General features: G+C 39.2%; 1 long non-coding RNA gene across 1 annotated transcript; it reads right to left on the bottom strand.

The window, feature by feature from the left end:
- Positions 1-2,406: 2,406 nt before the first annotated feature.
- LOC133804018 (uncharacterized) lies at positions 2,407-4,585 on the bottom strand. Its single transcript, XR_009878270.1, has 4 exons — positions 4,073-4,585; positions 3,918-3,992; positions 3,388-3,449; positions 2,407-2,670 (listed from the first exon to the last, which is right to left on the bottom strand). It is a non-coding gene; the product is annotated as an uncharacterized LOC133804018 (long non-coding RNA).
- Between the last annotated feature and the right edge of the window lie 13,066 nt (positions 4,586-17,651).

The following is a 17,651-nucleotide window of genomic DNA, read 5'->3' as shown; positions in this document are numbered from 1 at the left end:
GCTATGGCGAAGGCTGAGGCTGGGGCTGGGGCAACAGGAGGGGTGGGACCTACAACCTCCTCCCCTGGGGTAGCATCATCAAATATCTTGGCTGCCTGAGAAACTATCCCGCGATTTTCTCAAAAGTCGCATCATCCTCCTCATCATCCTTCGAAGGATCCTGGCCAAGCCCAAGATAAAGGGGAAGATCTCCCTCTGTCAAAGAAAAATAATAGTCTTTTTCTGCTGGTCGAGGCTTCAACATCGGAAGGACAATCAACTGCAAACAACATAAAACATTTGGTTAACTCAAATAATGATAAAAGATAAGCATATAGATAAAAAAAAATATAACTTACATTCTTCTTCAATAAAAACGGTGAGATGGAGGACTTGGTGAAATCCTTGTTCCTCCGATGCGACCAACCAAGCATCCTCGGGACCATGTTTCCCGAGCTCACAATAAACACCGTCACAAGCTGCTGGATAGCCTCATATGCCAAGTACTGTAAGGCCGGGGCATAACCATACATACTATACTTGGACTCTTGTTGCACCTTGGCATCCTTCTTGGCATCACAGTTGGCCTTTTGCTTCACCATGTCCTTCTTATTTGCTTCACCATGTCCTTATTACAAGACTGCAATAGCCTCCTATAAGAGTACTTCCCCCATGGATAGTTGAAGAAGTACTCTACGTCCTCAAAAATTTTCAGAATATCTCGCCATATGTGAAACTTTCCCTCTATGGCATTCAGAACCCCCTCAACCAACAAACATAGACCAAGCTTATACACATCTTCCACAACAGTACAAGTCTTGAAAGCATGGTCCACCTGTGAGAGTTTTACTTTCTCAGCATCGTTGAAATACTCCTTTATCAACCGGTCACTGAGATTACGCCCTTCCAACTCTTCTGGTGACGGGAAGGTACTGAAATTCAACCTCGTCACCATAGCAAACTCTCCCATGCTGAATCTACAAGACTTCGACCCCAAGAAGAAATGCACCTCATCTTCGTTGTTGCTGGCGATTTTCCTCAATAGCAGTTGATGCACTAAGACTCCAGAGAAATTAAACTCCGAAGCCAAAAAGAACTGCTTGAAAGGGGATTCCTTAGCCTTTTCAAGCAGCCCGAGCTCCACAAACCTAGTCTTAATGTGATTTAAAGTACTATTACCCTGATATGTCACTCGACCAGGAAAGTGATCACTGAACAGAACAAGCAACTTAGGCATCTGCAACAACACATGAAAAAAAATTGGTAAGAAAACAGAATGTTAAACATAATAAAAAAAAAATTAAAAAAAATCATCAAAAAATTGAAATAAGGTGTCATCGAGCTATAATCGAGTTGAAACATACACTATTGAGCCAGTGTCGAGCTTATCGAGCTAAGCAAAATATGTCTACATAAATAACCATTTAGCCTATTATCGAACCATTATCGAACCTATCGAGCCCTTTTAATCTAATACCATAGATCCATCGAGCCTACTGTCGAACCCTTACCGAACCCATCGAGCCATTTTAACCTAATACCACAGATCCATCGAGCCCTTATCGATCCACCATCGAACCATTCAAACTACCCTATCGAACCTACTATAGAACAATAATCGAGCCTATCGATCTAGTTTCATATATTACCATGGATAACATTGAGCTTCTATCGAACCTTCATCGAACTACTAGTTCAAACCCAGAAAAAACCACAGAAAAATCCAGACCAAAGAACTACCATACCCATTCCACACCACCAGATTCAAAGGGATCAAAACAACAAAAATAATCACGAGGGTTCAAGAATATACCTTAATGAGAAAATGAGTTCGATTGATGGGTTCGCCAGGTTCGACGACGTGGGTTTCGAGCTTTGTTGTCGTCGTTGGCTCGACAGGTTCGACGACAATGCTGGGTGGCCGACTTCGAAGAAGAGAAAGAGAGAACCTGAGATCGACGGGATTGGGTTTCCTTCAGTTTTTGGGGTTTCCTTCGGTATGGGTTTTGGTTTCGGGGATTGAGAGACTGAATAGAGAGAGTTTGTGTGGGAAAAAATTTGAGTGGAAAAAAATGAGAGTGGTATTTTTGGTACTTGGTGAAAGTTTAGCACCAATTTGAAAAATTTATTAGTGCTGGTATTATTTAGTAATTATACCCACTATTATGCATAAATTGTGAAAGTTCCCTTATATAATACTGTATGGGGTATCATGCAACTTGGTCGTCCACCACCAAGCTCTAATTTCTAATTCCACATGCGTTATAAGGAAATTTATAAAATAAAAAAAATACAACAAAATTGTATGTACCACTACTATAAAAATGGTCATTTATGACAGTTGATGTAACACCCTCACTTATTTTAGTTAAAAATCATATTTGAGGTGTTACGTTTTAAAACTATATCATAATTTATTTCTGCGGAAGTCTGGACATTTTTTTTTTTTTTTTAAAAACTTGAAAACTTATTTCACATTATTTACATTAAACATAAAGTGTGTCTCAAACATATTATACATAAGTATTAAATAACCCAATTTATTTTCAAAACATAACTTCACACTTTATTACAAACATCTCACTGATAACTGAAATAACCCACAAAAAGGTCGATGTGTTCATATGTACAAATCAAGGTCAGGACCATGCTTCAGTTCTCCTCATATCATTCACATATTTCTTTCTCTACCTGCAACACAAGACAACTGTGAGCCTAAAGCTCAGTAAGCAAAGTAATGCATGCAATGCTAATGATTACCCAATATCAATGGACATATACAACTTCTTTTTAAATTTTGGGCCCCTTAATATTGTGCACACTGTTTGAATTGGTCAATGCCTGCAGGGCTTGTTACACATATAATACAAAATCCCATGGGTTCTCCTCCGGCTAGCCTTCACCACAGTAGGGCACATTAAAAACCTTATTCCATCGTTGCCCCGTCAGGCTCAAGAGTTAAGGCGGCCACACACTGTGGTGTCAATACATATAACAATAACTCATATGGAGGAGAAATAAAAACGGAAATATGGCAAACAATATAATTGGTTCACTAAACCTAGCCCAAATTATTGGGCAGCCACTATAAGCCTACTATAGGCCTCCGTTTACACTTATTAACACTTTCATTTGCCTTTTCAAAACAGTGGCACTGAACTTAAACTTCTTATTACAACTTTCTTTTATGTTGCACAAAACTTGCAAAGGCATCATATAATTAATCATCATAATATCATGCATGGTCTTATATCATATAATAATTTACCATATCACTATTATGCCATGCATACAAATTTATGATGAAGTGTCACTGTATGTTAATACCACTTACTCACAAAATATTCATATAATGCATACTTTCACATAACACATAATTCTTGTGTTGCAGTTGAGTACTTTACTTACCTTTTGTCCACAATATATTTCACCGTGTAACAAGTGATGTCTTAGGTATTGATGTGCTTATCCTGACAATAGCATGGATTTCTCATCATAATGATGGCAGTAATACATTGAACTCTCATTTAAAAATACCCATAAGACTTCATATCAAATTTCATACCCAAAACATGCCTAAAATGCCTTAAACCACCTAGATCGAGCATTAGATTTATCTTAGACATTTGGGGAAATTTTGACAGAGTTTCCCCTTAATTTTAGCTATCCTCAAATATCAAAATACACCAATAATCAACATCAATTAACCTTCCATAACCATATATCCCAAATACCAACATGATTCATCATAAAGTTATCATATACCGATTTTGATAAAATTCTTATCTCCTAGATCATCACCCAAATTAAATGAGTCTCCACATATATTCAAACATTTATAAACATATATACTCTCTTATAAACTCAATCAAATAACCAAAAATCATCTTGTACTCCAAGAACCCCAAAAACCTCATAAAACACAAAATTTCACTTACCGAGCAACTTTTCGGCGAAAACAATCTCTTCAAGCTTTTCTAAACCTCAAACCACTTGGAAACCCCAAGAAATATCTTAAAAAGGATAAAACACCATATATAAGTTCTCAGAAAAATTCAAAAACATAGTTTAACTTCCAAGTACAAGAACTTACCATAAAAAGGCTAGAACTAAGCTTAATCTACTTCTTTGGCTTTGCTTTCACTTGGATCTCCTTAGAATTTCTTCAAACCAGCCAAGAAATGGTTTTTGGTTTTATTTTCTCTCTGTTTTTCAGAATAATGGTCGTGCAAAGTGATAAGGTTTGATGAAAATTCCTTATTTTCAATGATTTAGCCTTATTGTCAAAAGTTGACACCTTTCATCTCATCATTTCACCTTTTGACTTATGAAAACCTTATCACTTCAATAATTTCGACTTAATCATCTGCTAGGCCTATTATCCTTATGTGTAAAACACTCATACCAAACCTTAGGTCCATATGACTTCATACCCAATAGTTATGCTTACCCGATCGAGCGTAGCGCACTTATGCTAAGCTCGTTTTGACTTTGCATCAATACCACTGATTATGTATACCTCCCATCAAGAATTGATCTAATGGTTCTAAAACCATTTTTACATCATCAATGAGACCTTAATCATACCTCGATTACATTTGGTAAATCCATAAATACTCTATTTTACACCGAAATACTAGTAATCGACATTGTACTATTTTCCACTACTTAACCTATTTTGCCTTCTATATCTCACTTTCAACACTTAATTCCATGCCTTGTCCATATTTATCATACTTTCTTATATCTTGAGCACATCAAACACCCATAAAAGACAACTCAAATGCCACAAGGTTAATAATATTGAGCATACATATAGACATCACATACACAACTTTTATACTTATACATGAAAACACTTATAAGAATATGCATATGCTCAAATTATACATATTGTATGATATGTAATGCAATGCAATCATGTGATTATTGGCTATATATATCAAAATAATGTGGGTGCTACAGTTGACAACTACCACAATTGGCTTTTTGCGTCAGTTTTAAATGTGACGCAGAATCTCATGACGCAAATCAGCCTAGTATTTGCGTCATTGCCCACTGTCACAAACCTAGCATTTGTGTCAGTTCTCCACTAACACAAACACCTGACATTATAATTAAGAAAAATATTATTTTGATTCTATATATTTTAACGAATAAATACTAGATTAGATTTGACACCTTGTTTTACAAAGTTTCAATGATAATTTTTTATTTAAAATTAATTCTCTTCTTATAACTAAATATCATGTTTGATAATGTAAAATTCATATTTGGAAATTTGAATTTTGACAAATATTTTTTATTTATTGTGTTTGTTTTCACTTGATTGTGTTAAGCAAATTATCTTTGATTTTATTGCTTTTAAATTCTAATAATTCTTGACTGTGTTTTGTCCAATTACCTGTTTGGATCCTATGTTTTGACAAATGTCTTTAAGCAAACAAATTCCATGAATCTCTTTAAACATTTTTTTTGGTGTGATCTGGGCAAAAATATTGGAATTTCAACATCAAAATGGCTCTTTTTCGACCAGGTTTCCACTTGTGTCGCGTGACCCGTTTACAGAAAAATGGATCAAAATGACCCGGTTGACTGAAGAAGACAACCAAAATGACATGTCGCTTTCGGTCGTGGCTGAAGAAATGACTGGGCGTTTGGACGAGTCCTACGACACACTATAGGAGAAACGACATGTTGTTTCCTGCCTACAGCACGAAAAACGACCCATCGTTTGATGAGTCATACGACGACATTAAGGGGAAAACGACCATGGCAGATTTAAAAAAAATTATAAAAATTCTGAATTGTTTTTTAATTTTTGGAATTTTATTATTTTCTTGATTTTAATGCTTATTTAGACAATAAATTTCATTTTTTAATTTTTTTCCAATTTAATTAAAACATATAATTTTTTACCCTAGGTTTGACCAACGACACGGAGTCAGATAAAATGATAGAAATGAGATGAATTCAAGCCAAAAAGATAAATGACACAAAGATTTATAGTGGTTTGGCCCCAGGTGATGGTAATGACCTACGTCCACTTAGTGTTTTTATTGATGTAATAAAAACCTGCGATCAGTAAACAAGGGTTTACCGAGTTTCACAAGCTTAATAAAAGATACAAGATATTGCATGAAAACAATAATTCTCTCTCTCCAGTTCCTCCAGCGCCCTCAAATGAACCATTTGAGTCTTATTTGTAGCTCAAGGATCTCCTTCTGGGATGATGGGCCTTGATTACATTTAATACAAGCGTATCTTAAATAATAATGGGAATTACAATTATTACATAAATGCGAGATCACATATCAATAGAAAGCATCTGATATACTGCGACCAGCCTGGTCGCCCTTAAAATATGCCTTCTACCGAGTGAATTCTCTTCTGGTAGATGGTTGACTAGAACGTAACTACTTAACTTGTCACGTGAATCCCACGTGCATACTAGTCTTGCCACGTCATCAAGTAAATCTTTTTTGGGTAAACATTTGCTACCCAAGTTTATTCTAATGCGACCAGCATTTAATAAACTTACTCGACCAGTGATTCATCTGACCTGTCACATCTGTCAGTGCCTTTCCGAAAAAGTAAGCAATCATGACTTTTACAATTTCCCAAAAATATTTTGACGACTAATGCGATTTCCCATGCATCGAAACTTTACCCCCATCATTACCTCTTTAACTGCACCACGATCAGTATAAATATATTACCTTTCTCACTTTCCACTTTTTACCGTATCCTTATCTCTCCTCAAGAACTCAGAAGAACTTCCTGAGAAAAACCCAGAAAGCTTCGATGATCTGAGACATGTTTGATCAGCTCTAAGCAACAACCTTCATGATTTCTCTGAAAACCATTATCCAAGTAAATTTTTGAACTCATCTTCTCTATTATACAATCTAGAATAAATTTCGTAAGTTTTCTGGTTTGGGTTTTTCATGTCCTTGAGAAAAAACTTTGGGTAATCGGGCTCGTATGTAGAAACATGATAGAATAGGAATTTTAGGTATTAAAAAAAATTAGGAGAGGCTTAGAAATTAATGTGGAAAATAGGAATACTGTTTTAAGGCCCGAATCAAAGTGAAAATTCGATTTTACTATTTTTGGAAAAACTAGGTTTTTCCCGCTTGTTTTCGAAGTCGAAAAGTTTTCTTGAACAAACTTTTCACTTCCATTTTTTGATCCATTTTTCCAAACTGCTCGCATGTTTTTAGTGTTTATGTTAGGATGCTGCGGGTCGTATAAAAGTTTAACTTTAATACACGAGCAATGTTATCCTTACATTTCTTCTTCTTCTTCTCTCTATTAGTCGTAGATTCTCATTTCCCCTTTACTCTTCTCAGATATTCATGCACGATCCTTGGGGAGGTGAGAGGCCAATAGACGTAGACCTTCTCGCGTTGTTGTTCGAAGATCAAGAGCAACCGTCATTTCCTTTCTCTGACTTTCCATCTTCACAACCAAACCCCACGACCAATTCTCCAGACCGTCAACCACACATAGGTCGTGTTAAACACATAGGTCGTGTTAAACACATAGTTCGTATGAAATCGAAAACCACTCATTCTCCTTCTAACAAACCAGTAACCAACACTAAGGGTCCTTCAAATGTTCCTTAACTTGTAAATTTTGCGCCACCAGAAATTCAACCCAAAGCCCGGCCTCGCGATGGCCTTCGACCAGAAGTTGACTGGTACGTCGCATCTCCTAGTGTCATATCGGATAGGATGGTGACAAGATACCTTAAGAAGTACGGTCTTCCTGGGGTTACCTTAATCAAACCTACCTCCGACCAACGGGTAAACGTGCCTGAAGGCGCCTTCAGCGCCTGGTCGAGGTTTCACATTGAGGCAGGGGCAATCTTACCCCTACACGAATTTTTTCAAGGGGTGGCCAATTACTTCGAGGTCACCCCCTTCCAAATTACACCTAATGGATATAGAGTACTATCAACACTCTATATCATTTATAACCATAAAAAGTGGTATGTGCCTACACCGCACGAGATCAATTATCTTTTCGAACTCAAATCCAACCGCAACCAAAACAACACAGGGTTTTTCCTCTTCTGTCACTAGGTATCTGCTCGCATATTCCTGAGTGACGTCACCTACAAATCCAACGTAGGAAAGTACTTCCTTACGGCGGACTTGGTCGCCGACAACCTAGCCTTCACACGAGGAGGTAAATTTCTCAATCTCTGGTCGTTTCTTTCTGATCATTTTTTCCTTCATCCTTAGAACATTGGTGTTGTGTCTAGGTCCATGGTACCGACCAGACCCCACTCTAGAGATGGAGATGAAGGCCGCAGCTCTGGCCAGCATGACGAGCATTGAAAAGAGCATCAAGGAGCTGGTTACTAAGAGCAATCAAAGGTTGGTCGGCCTTTTGGCACCTCACCAGGAAGTGAGGGAGTCCACCGCGGGGAGTGTCACTGGAGAGTAAATCCCCGAGCAAAAGCAAGATGTGTCACAACCCCAGAGGCGACAAGCAATAGGAGTGACCATTTGGGAACCATCCAGCAACCCTCGGGCTGCTGCTGCTGCCCCTGCCCAATATGGGAAGGGCAAGCAAAACCTAATGGAGTACACCGACCCTTTACTTGAGTCGTCTGACGAGAATGGTATAGAATTCTCACTCTTAGATAGCTTGCCCATCCCCTATCATTTATTTGAAAGGGATGGCAACTTTAAATTTACGACTAGTAATTTTAATTCAGACTTCCTTGAGGCAGAGAGTGACTGTAGCTATGTAGAGTCCAAGAACTTTACTTAGCTAATTGTTTAGTAGTATTATAGTATGTTTAGTGTTATCATTGTTACTTTGGATTTTTGGTTCAGACCGGGAGTTATTTGGACACTCATAGTAGTACTTATAGATTTTCTAAGTTTAACCTATAGTTTAAGAATATTAAGTATAACCTAAGGTTTGATTAATGTGTCTGATATTAAGGAATATATTATTATATTATAAGGTTTAGACATCAACCAATAGGATTTTAAGCACATGTTTTGAATGGTAATTAAGGATTTAGTATTTTTGAGGATTAAATTAAATAAGGGTAAAAGTTTGAATGTATAGGGTCAGTCAGCAGCTTTGAGCACGTTGAGGGCTTAGTCAAGGCTGTTTACTCCATTCAAACTCAGCTAAAAATGTGTAAATTCGTGTTTAAATATTCAGCGTATGCCGATATATCGCAGCTATAGGGGGCGATATGTCGCAGCACGTAGATACGGAAAACACGAATCGATGCACGGTCGCCTCGGGAACAAAGGTCCAGGCGATATATCGCCTATAGGGGGCGATATATCGCCTCCACCAGCATGAATTCAAATACATTTGAATTCTTTTCCCTTCAGCCATTCAAACTCCTTCAACAGTCCAGCATCTTCTGAACGAGTCTTCAGCCTCTGCTGAACGATTATTCAAATGATTTTCACCTAAAAAGCCATTATTTTTATTCAAGTAAAATCAAGATATTTTCATTCCCAAACTCTATAAATAGGACCTAGTACCCAGCCATTATTCACCATTTGCTCTAAGTTCAGAGGCTGCTAGTGTTAAGTGAGTGAGAGAGTGTAAACACTTGGTTTGGGGAAAAACTATAAGCTTAAACATCATAAGCTTATCAAACACTTGGGAAGTAAGTGAGTGCTATAGTATTTCGGTAGATGTTAGATTGATCTTGCAATCTTTGAGGTAAACCCAAAACTCTAGTCCTTTCTGTATTCTATGTTATTTCTTTTCTCAAAACCTTCTACTCAGTCCCCTAACCTTATTCTTATTTTTGGTTAGGGAATCCAAGTTCTTAAGCACTTAAGTGGTGGTAAGCATATTTTCGTTTAATGGTTTAGTCTTCCTATTCTCTTTCATTTCATCTCCTTTCTTTAGACTCACCCTTGTTCATTGTGGTTTTAGGAGTGTTCCAAAAGTCCTAACTCAGTCCATTTTATCCCGGTAACTTTGGTAAGGAAAATAGGCTAGAATTAATATGTTATGTGCTTATGTTATCTATATGTTAATGTTATTAAAAGTGTTATGATATGTATATGTGTATGTAGGCTTGGGCATATGACCCATATGACTAACAAGACCCCAAATGGGTTATGGGCATATGACCTACTTAGCTAGTAGGACCCCATTAACCCCATGGGCATATGCTTGTTTAGTCTAGGGGACCCCAAGTAATAATGGCCATTATAATAAGTGTATGTTATATGTATTATGTTAAGTCTTTATGTTTTCTTATGAAATTGTGTATATGACTATGTGTTAGGTTTTTCCTTGCTGGGCATTAGGCTCACTCCTTTCTGTTTATGTGCAGGAAAATAAGCTTAGAGGCGGTAAGATTCGTGATGCTTGGGAGGATGTGTATCGATGATGAATGGAGTCAAGGGGCCGAGCGTTATTCGATTCGAGGATATAGTCTCCTTTTATGTTTTTATGGTTTTTATGTGTATTTTCCGCATTATTATGTAATGTCTTTTATTTTAAATCTTATTTTGTTTTAAAGACAATGGGATCCCAAAATCCTTCTTAGTATTCTGTTTATTTGTAAATAACTCTTATTTTCAAGTTATTCAATAAATTATGGTATTTTCGTAAAAATGTAAGTTTTATGTATAGTTTCGATAATGGTCCAATTAGTCTAGATTAGTGGGTCATTACAAGCTATAGTTCTATAAATAATGTATCGACCAATAATAATAGCTCAGGTATATTACATAGAATTTCCCTTTCATTATTCCATTATTCATTTAGATTACATTGTCTGATCGTCTGTTTTTGTCTTGTAGTCATGCCTTCTGAGGATACTTTCGACATGTACGCAAACGTCAAAGCTCCCACGAGCAGAAGGCACCCTGGGGAGAGTAGCAGTGATTCCTCCAAGAAAAAGGCTCGAACAGAGGACCCTCCAGTGCCCACTCCTTCCAGGACCATGACACCTCCTCCTACTCGCAATAATGCTCCCTCCGAGCAGGCGAGGAGACCCCCGGCCACTGACCTGCTGAGTAGCGCCTACAACGTTACTCACGTGATGCTGCAAAGACTATCCAAGTGCCATCATAGCCAGTAAGCCTTTTCTCATCTCCCCCCACTCACAAATAGCCAGGTTATCAGCTGCGGGCTGTCCAAAGTCCTCAGTGTAAGCGTGTTTCTTCTTTTTTCTTTAGTCGAACAATACTTTCTCTAATTTCCCCTGATTGGTTTACTTTTCTTTTTCTATTCGTAGGGTATCCTGACCATAGGGCATAACTGGTGTCGAGCTGAGGAGACGACGCCAGACATGCCGAGGAGATTAAGGCGATCGAGGCTAGAGTTGCCAGCCTGAGCGAGGAGTTAAGAAAGTGCCAAGAGTCGGTGGCCAAAGTTATTGCCATCAAGGAAAAGTTTAAGGAAGCTTTGGAGATTAACTTCAAAGAAGCAACCAAGCTTCAAGATGACCTGGTGATCATCCGGAATGAAACCACCGAGCTAGAGGAGTGAGTTAAACTGGTCAAGGAAACCAACTCTTACAATCTAGAGAAGTTCAAAGGAGCGACCTTCAACTACTTCTACCTCTTCTGGAGGAACAATCTAGAGGCGAACTTTGACTATCTTCCCAAGCAGATGAGGCAAACTGAACTGCGGAAATGTGCTGCTCGTCTGGCAGAGGTACAAAAAGCTCAGGAATCCCCTGAAATCTCCCTGGCGACTAGCACCAAAGCTGTTGAAGAGGATGCAGGGACCACAGTCGACCAGTAATCCCAGCCAGATCCTCCTGCTGCTCAGTGATTTAAATACTCTTTTTATATATATATTTGTAACTGGAACATGCGAACTAAGGTTTGTAATGTTGAGACAATTTTGATGCTCAAGGTAGCCTTTCTTTTAATTTATTAATTTACATCTGAGTAGTAACTGCTCGCAGTGTAAAATATTTCGTTTTTATATTATAATATTTGATACTATTATAACATCCGTTCGTATGACCGAACTTAGCATATCACTTTGTTTTGATTTTACAAAATTTAAACTATTTTAAAAAAAAAAATACTCTAAGTGTCGTAGTATACTTTCCCTTATTTTGCTCGTATGTTTACATATGCTTGTTGATATGCTTTGCTTGCTTAGTATCTTATATTCCCCCCAAGTTATTGAGATGCTTAGGGTACTCGGTCACTTTCCATGACCAAGTCTTGTTCAAACATTACTGCTCGCATACTTATAATCAAAAACGGTAATATAGCAAAACAACACACGTAATGAGAAAATACTTGTAATAAATACAATCATTTGGCAAGAATAACTGGTTGTTCACAGTTCCTTTTATTTCTCGTAATAAATGGAAAAAATCGTGTCTGTACGAGTGATCAAAAATTGATCTTACACTTGCAGCGACCAGTCATATAATTGACTAGCCCTTGTTCATAAACTTGTAAAAAATAAAATTAATACAAGCCAGTTCTTTAAAAAGAACTGTTTATTGATAATACTTGCGCATGTGTTCTCCATTCCAATAGTGAGGAATGAGATCTCTCTTTAAGCGAGCAAGTTTATATGTGCCTGGTTGAAGAATTACTTCAATCTGATACGGACCTTCCCAGTTAGGTCCGAGCACTCCAGTAGCTTGGTCCTGAATGTTGAGAAAAACTCTTCTAAGTACTAAATCTCCCACGTTAAACTTTCTTATACGTACTTTAGAGTTAAAATATCGACCGACCTTTTGCTGGTAAGCTGCTACTCGAAGTTGAGCTTGCTCGCGCCTTTCATCAACCAAGTCCAGAGACTCCATCAATAATTGATCATTAATGTTTTGATCGTGTGTCAACCTTCTATGTGGTGGTGGGTTAAGCTCAACAGGAAACATGGCTTCATACCCATAGGCTAAAGAAAATGGAGTATGGCCTATTGTTGTTCGATGGGATGTTCTATACGACCAAAGTACTTCTGGTAATTGCTCTGGCCCTGCGCCTTTTGCTTCTACGAGCCTTTTCTTCAGTGTGTCCTTCAGAGTCTTATTGACATCCTCAACTTGTCCATTTGCTTCCGGATGAGCTACTGATGAAAAAAAAATTTATAATCCCATGCCTCTCACAGAAATCAATGAAAAGGTCACTGTCAAATTGTGTGCCATTATCTGAGACAATTTTCCTTGGCAACCCATACCGACACACGATGTTTTTGATGACAAAGTCCAATACTTTCTTGGTCTTTATCATTGCTAATGGCTCAGTTTCGGCCCACTTTGTAAAGTAGTCAACAGTAACTACTGCATACCTGACGTTCCCTTTTCCTGTAGGTAAAGACCCGATCAAATCAATCCCCCAAACTGCGAATGGCCATGGGCTTTGCATCTGTTTGAGCTCATTTGGGGTTGCTCGCGATATCTTGGGGAATCTTTGACACTTGTCACATTTTGAAATGAAATCCATTGAGTCCTCATTCATGGTAGGCCAGAAATATCCTTGCCTTAAGATCTTCTTCGATAAACTCTACCCCCCAGCATGATCTCCACAGAAGCCTTCATGGACTTCTTGCATTAGTTCCTTGGATTTCTCCTTAGAAACAAATATCAACAAAGGCATCGAGTATCCTCTTCTATACAAATTTCCGTCAACCAAAATAAATCGAGCTAATTGTCTCTGAAGCGTCCCCGCCTTGTTTCTATCCACTGGTAGCAACCCATGTTCGAGGTATTCAATGATGGGAGTCATCCATGTGTCTTTTGCTTGGATCAACAGTGAAGACTCTTCTGCTTGAATGCTCAGTGCTGACTAGCGTTCAACTAGCACTATGTTCAAGGTGTCAGCTCTTTCAAGCTTGCTAACTTGGCCAAGGCATCAGCATTTGAATTCTGATCGTGAGGCACTTGTTGGAGAGTATATTTTTCAAACTGTGCCAACACGTCTTTTAATTTGTTCAAATAAGTAACCATCTTGAGACCCCTAGCCTAATACTCTCCCATAATTTGATTAACCACTAGCTGGGAATCACTATAAACTTCTAGTGACTTTATATCCCTGTCTCTAGCTAGTCTTAATCTTGCAAGCAGGGCTTCGTACTCGGCTTCATTATTTGACGCTGTAAAGTCGAATCTGATTACACAATGGAACCGATGTCCTTTGGGTGTGATTAAGATCAAACCTGCTCCTGCATTGTGCTCATTGGAAGAGCCATCTATGAACAACATCCAGGAAGGAGTTTGATATTGACATTCCATTTCTTATTGGGATCCCGGTGAATTATGCGACAAAGTCTGCTAGAGCTTGCCCTTTCACAGCTGCTCATGGAGAATAAGAAATGTCGAACTGCCCTAGTTCGACTGCCCATTTTAATAACTGGCTAGCGGCTTCTGGATTCTGTAAGACTTGCCGAAATGGCTGGTCGGTGAGTACCTCGATAGGGTGAGCTTGAAAGTAAGGCCGTAACTTCCTTGAGGCCAGAATCAAGCAATAGGCCAAACTTTCAATGAGTGGATACTTCAATTCTACTCCCATTAACCTCTTGCTCACATAATATATTGCTTTCTGTGTGTGGTCTTCTTCTCCGATCAAAACACCACTAGCAGCATACTCAGTGACTGCCAAATAGATGAACAAAGTTTCTTTTTCAACTGGTTTGGATAAGATTGGTGGCTGTGACATGTGGGAATTTAGCGCCTTAAAAGTCTGTTCGCACTATTCTGTCCATTCAAACTTCTTGTTTCCCCTGAGTAGATTGAAAAATGGGACACACTTTTCCGTTGACTTGGATATGAATCTACTTAGGGCGGGGATCCTCCCAGTTAGGCTTTGAACATCTTTAATCTTGGCAGGAGACTGCATCTCGATCAGGGCCTATATCTTTTCGGGATTAGCTTCGATTCCTCGCGAGTTTACTATGAATCCCAAAAAATTTCCTAATCCAACGCCAATGGAACACTTGAGGGGGTTCAACTTCATCAGATATTTGTTCAAGATGTTGAAGCATTTTCGAAGGTCCTCGATGTGTTCTTCAGCTTTCTTCAACTTAACCAGCATGTCATCGACATATACTTCCATGCTAATGCTGATCAGTTCTTTGAACATATGGTTGACCAATCGCAGGTAAGTTGCACCAGCGTTTTTCAAACCGAAAGACATTGCTTTGTAGCAGTAAAGTCATGTATCTATTCGAAAGCTAGTGTGATCCTCATCAGGTGGGTGCATATTGATTTGATTATACCCAGAGTACGCGTCCATGAATGATAAAATTTCATGCCCTAATATAGCATCGATCAGCTGGTCGATCCTTGGGATGGGAAACAATCCTTCGCGCAGACTTTATTAAGGTTTGTGAAATCCATGCATGTCCTCCATTTGCCATTCGGCTTGGGAACCAGTATGAAATTAGAGACCCAAGATGGATTAAACGCTACCCTGATGAATCCATTTTCCTTCAGCTTCTCAACTTCATCTTTTAGGGCTTTCGATCTGTCTTTGTCGAGAAGCCTTCTTTTTTGTTGTACAGGTGGAAAGTTTTTGTCTATATTTAAAACATGGCTGATCACCGCTAGATCTATCCCAATCATATATTTATGTGACCAGGAAAACACCTCCTGGTTCTCCTTCAAAAATTCCACCAGTTTGTTTTTTGTTGTTGTCTTTAAGTTTTTACCGACTTTCACAACCCTGGTCGGATCTGCTTCTTCTAACTGGACATCCTCAAGGTCCTCCATGGGTCCAACATTTTCTTCAAAATCCCCAAAGCGAGGATCTAAGTCTCTATCCTCACTTTAGGCAACACCCTATTTGGTGACCTATTCACCTAATTGGTCTTGTACTTCATTTACCAGCAGCAACCTTTTTTCAGCTTTTTCCCCCGATCCGCCTTTTTTTTCCTTGGTGATCCAGGAATTATAGCATTCTCGCACTTTTCGCTAGTTTTCTAACATGCATCCCACTCCTGCAACGATGGGAAACTTCATGGCTAAGTGCCAAACTGATGTCACTGCTCGCAGATCGACTAAAATAGGCCTTCCAATCACAGAATTATATGCAGAAGGACAATCAACTACTATGAAAGTAGCGAGTAATGTCTTGTTTGCAGGTGCAACCCCTACTGTGACTGGGAGCCTGATCGACCCAGTTGGTGCGAGCCCTTTGCTGGAAAAACCATAAATGGTCTGGTTGCATGATTCCAAATCTTGCACTGATAATTTCATCCTCTTCGGTGAAGATTTATACATAATGTTGATTGAACTTCCTGTATCTACTAACACCCGCTTGACCATCATATTGGGAAATCGAATATGCTCAGCGTCAAGCTTGGAGAAGGCTATTAATTCTTCTTCTGTTCGAGCTTTTTTTGGGAGTTCGTTCCTCTATGTTTAGCATTTCAATATCCTGGTCGTGACGTAAGGTTCGGGCATATCTTTCCCTCGCCTTCCAACTGTCACCTGCTATGTGTGGTCCTCCGCAGATGGTTAGTAATTTACCAACAACCGAAGTTGGCTGTAAAGGGGGCGAGCGTTGGCGTATAGGTGCCTTCTCGTTGCCTCCTTGAGCCTCTCGCTGAGAACCTCCAGTCGCTCTTACATATCTCCTCAAGTGTCCTTGTCTAATTAGGAACTCAATCTCATCCTTAATCTGATTGCACTCGTTGGTGTCATGGCCATAGTCGTTATGAAAACAACAAAACTTGCCAGTATCTTGCTTGGAGATATCTTTCCTGATTGGGGCTGGTCGCCTGAAGGGAACAGTAGTATGAGTGGCCTGGTACACCTCCGCTCGGCTATCGACTAGGGCCGTATAATTGGTGAACCTCGACTCATATCTATTTTGCTTCGAGCGCTTGTTATCAGATGTCGCCGGCTCGTGGTTCACCCCTTTTCCCCCATTCTTCTCGTTATTTTTGTCATTTCCATTGGGTTTCCCAGACCCATTGTCAACTTTGGCGGGATCTTCTTTTAGGCCCTGGTCGTCTGTGGGAGACTTTCCTTCATTAGCAATGGCTTCCTCGAGCTTGATGCCCTTGTCTACTCGATCCAGAAATTCCTGAGTACTCTTGACTCCATTCTTCTGCAAACTATTCCAAAGAGATGAGTGGCATCGTACCCCAGTAGTAAGAGCCATCATCTTCCCTTCATCCTCAACTGTCTTAGCCCCAGCAGCTGCTCGCATGAATCGTTGAACATACTCATTCAGGGTTTCTCCTTCCTTCTGGCGTATTTCGACCAGCTGATTGGCCTCGTTTGGATGCACCCGACCAACATAGAACTGTCCATAAAACTCTTTTACGAACATTTCCAAAGAGACGATACTGGCTGGGGGGAATTTGAAAAACCACTCCTGAGTAATTTCGGATAGGGTTGCTAGAAAAATTCTGCACCAAGTGTCGTCTGACACCTTTTAGATGTCCATCTGTATCTCGAATTTGTTAACGTGAGATACAAGATCTTCAATCTAGTGAAGTTGGGCAATAATGACATTTTAAATTTGCTTGGAGTTTCTGCCATAGCAATTCTTTGCACAAATGGAGTGCCCTTTCTCTGATCAAACTCTATATGGGATGTCCGGTTCCCAACCAGTTGTTGGACGACCTGATTTAAAGCATCAAGCTGAGCCTGTACAGTATCTGGTACTATTGGAGTGACTGGTGCTGGGGGGAAATACTCATCGTGTCTTTCCCTTCTATCATTGAGAACATCCCTCAGATCTTCT

The sequence above is a fragment of the Humulus lupulus genome, chromosome X, assembly GCF_963169125.1.
Source record: "Humulus lupulus chromosome X, drHumLupu1.1, whole genome shotgun sequence".
Lineage (NCBI taxonomy): Eukaryota > Viridiplantae > Streptophyta > Magnoliopsida > Rosales > Cannabaceae > Humulus > Humulus lupulus.
Note: the sequence above shows the minus strand (reverse complement) of the source record. Positions and strands in the feature narration are given on the sequence as shown.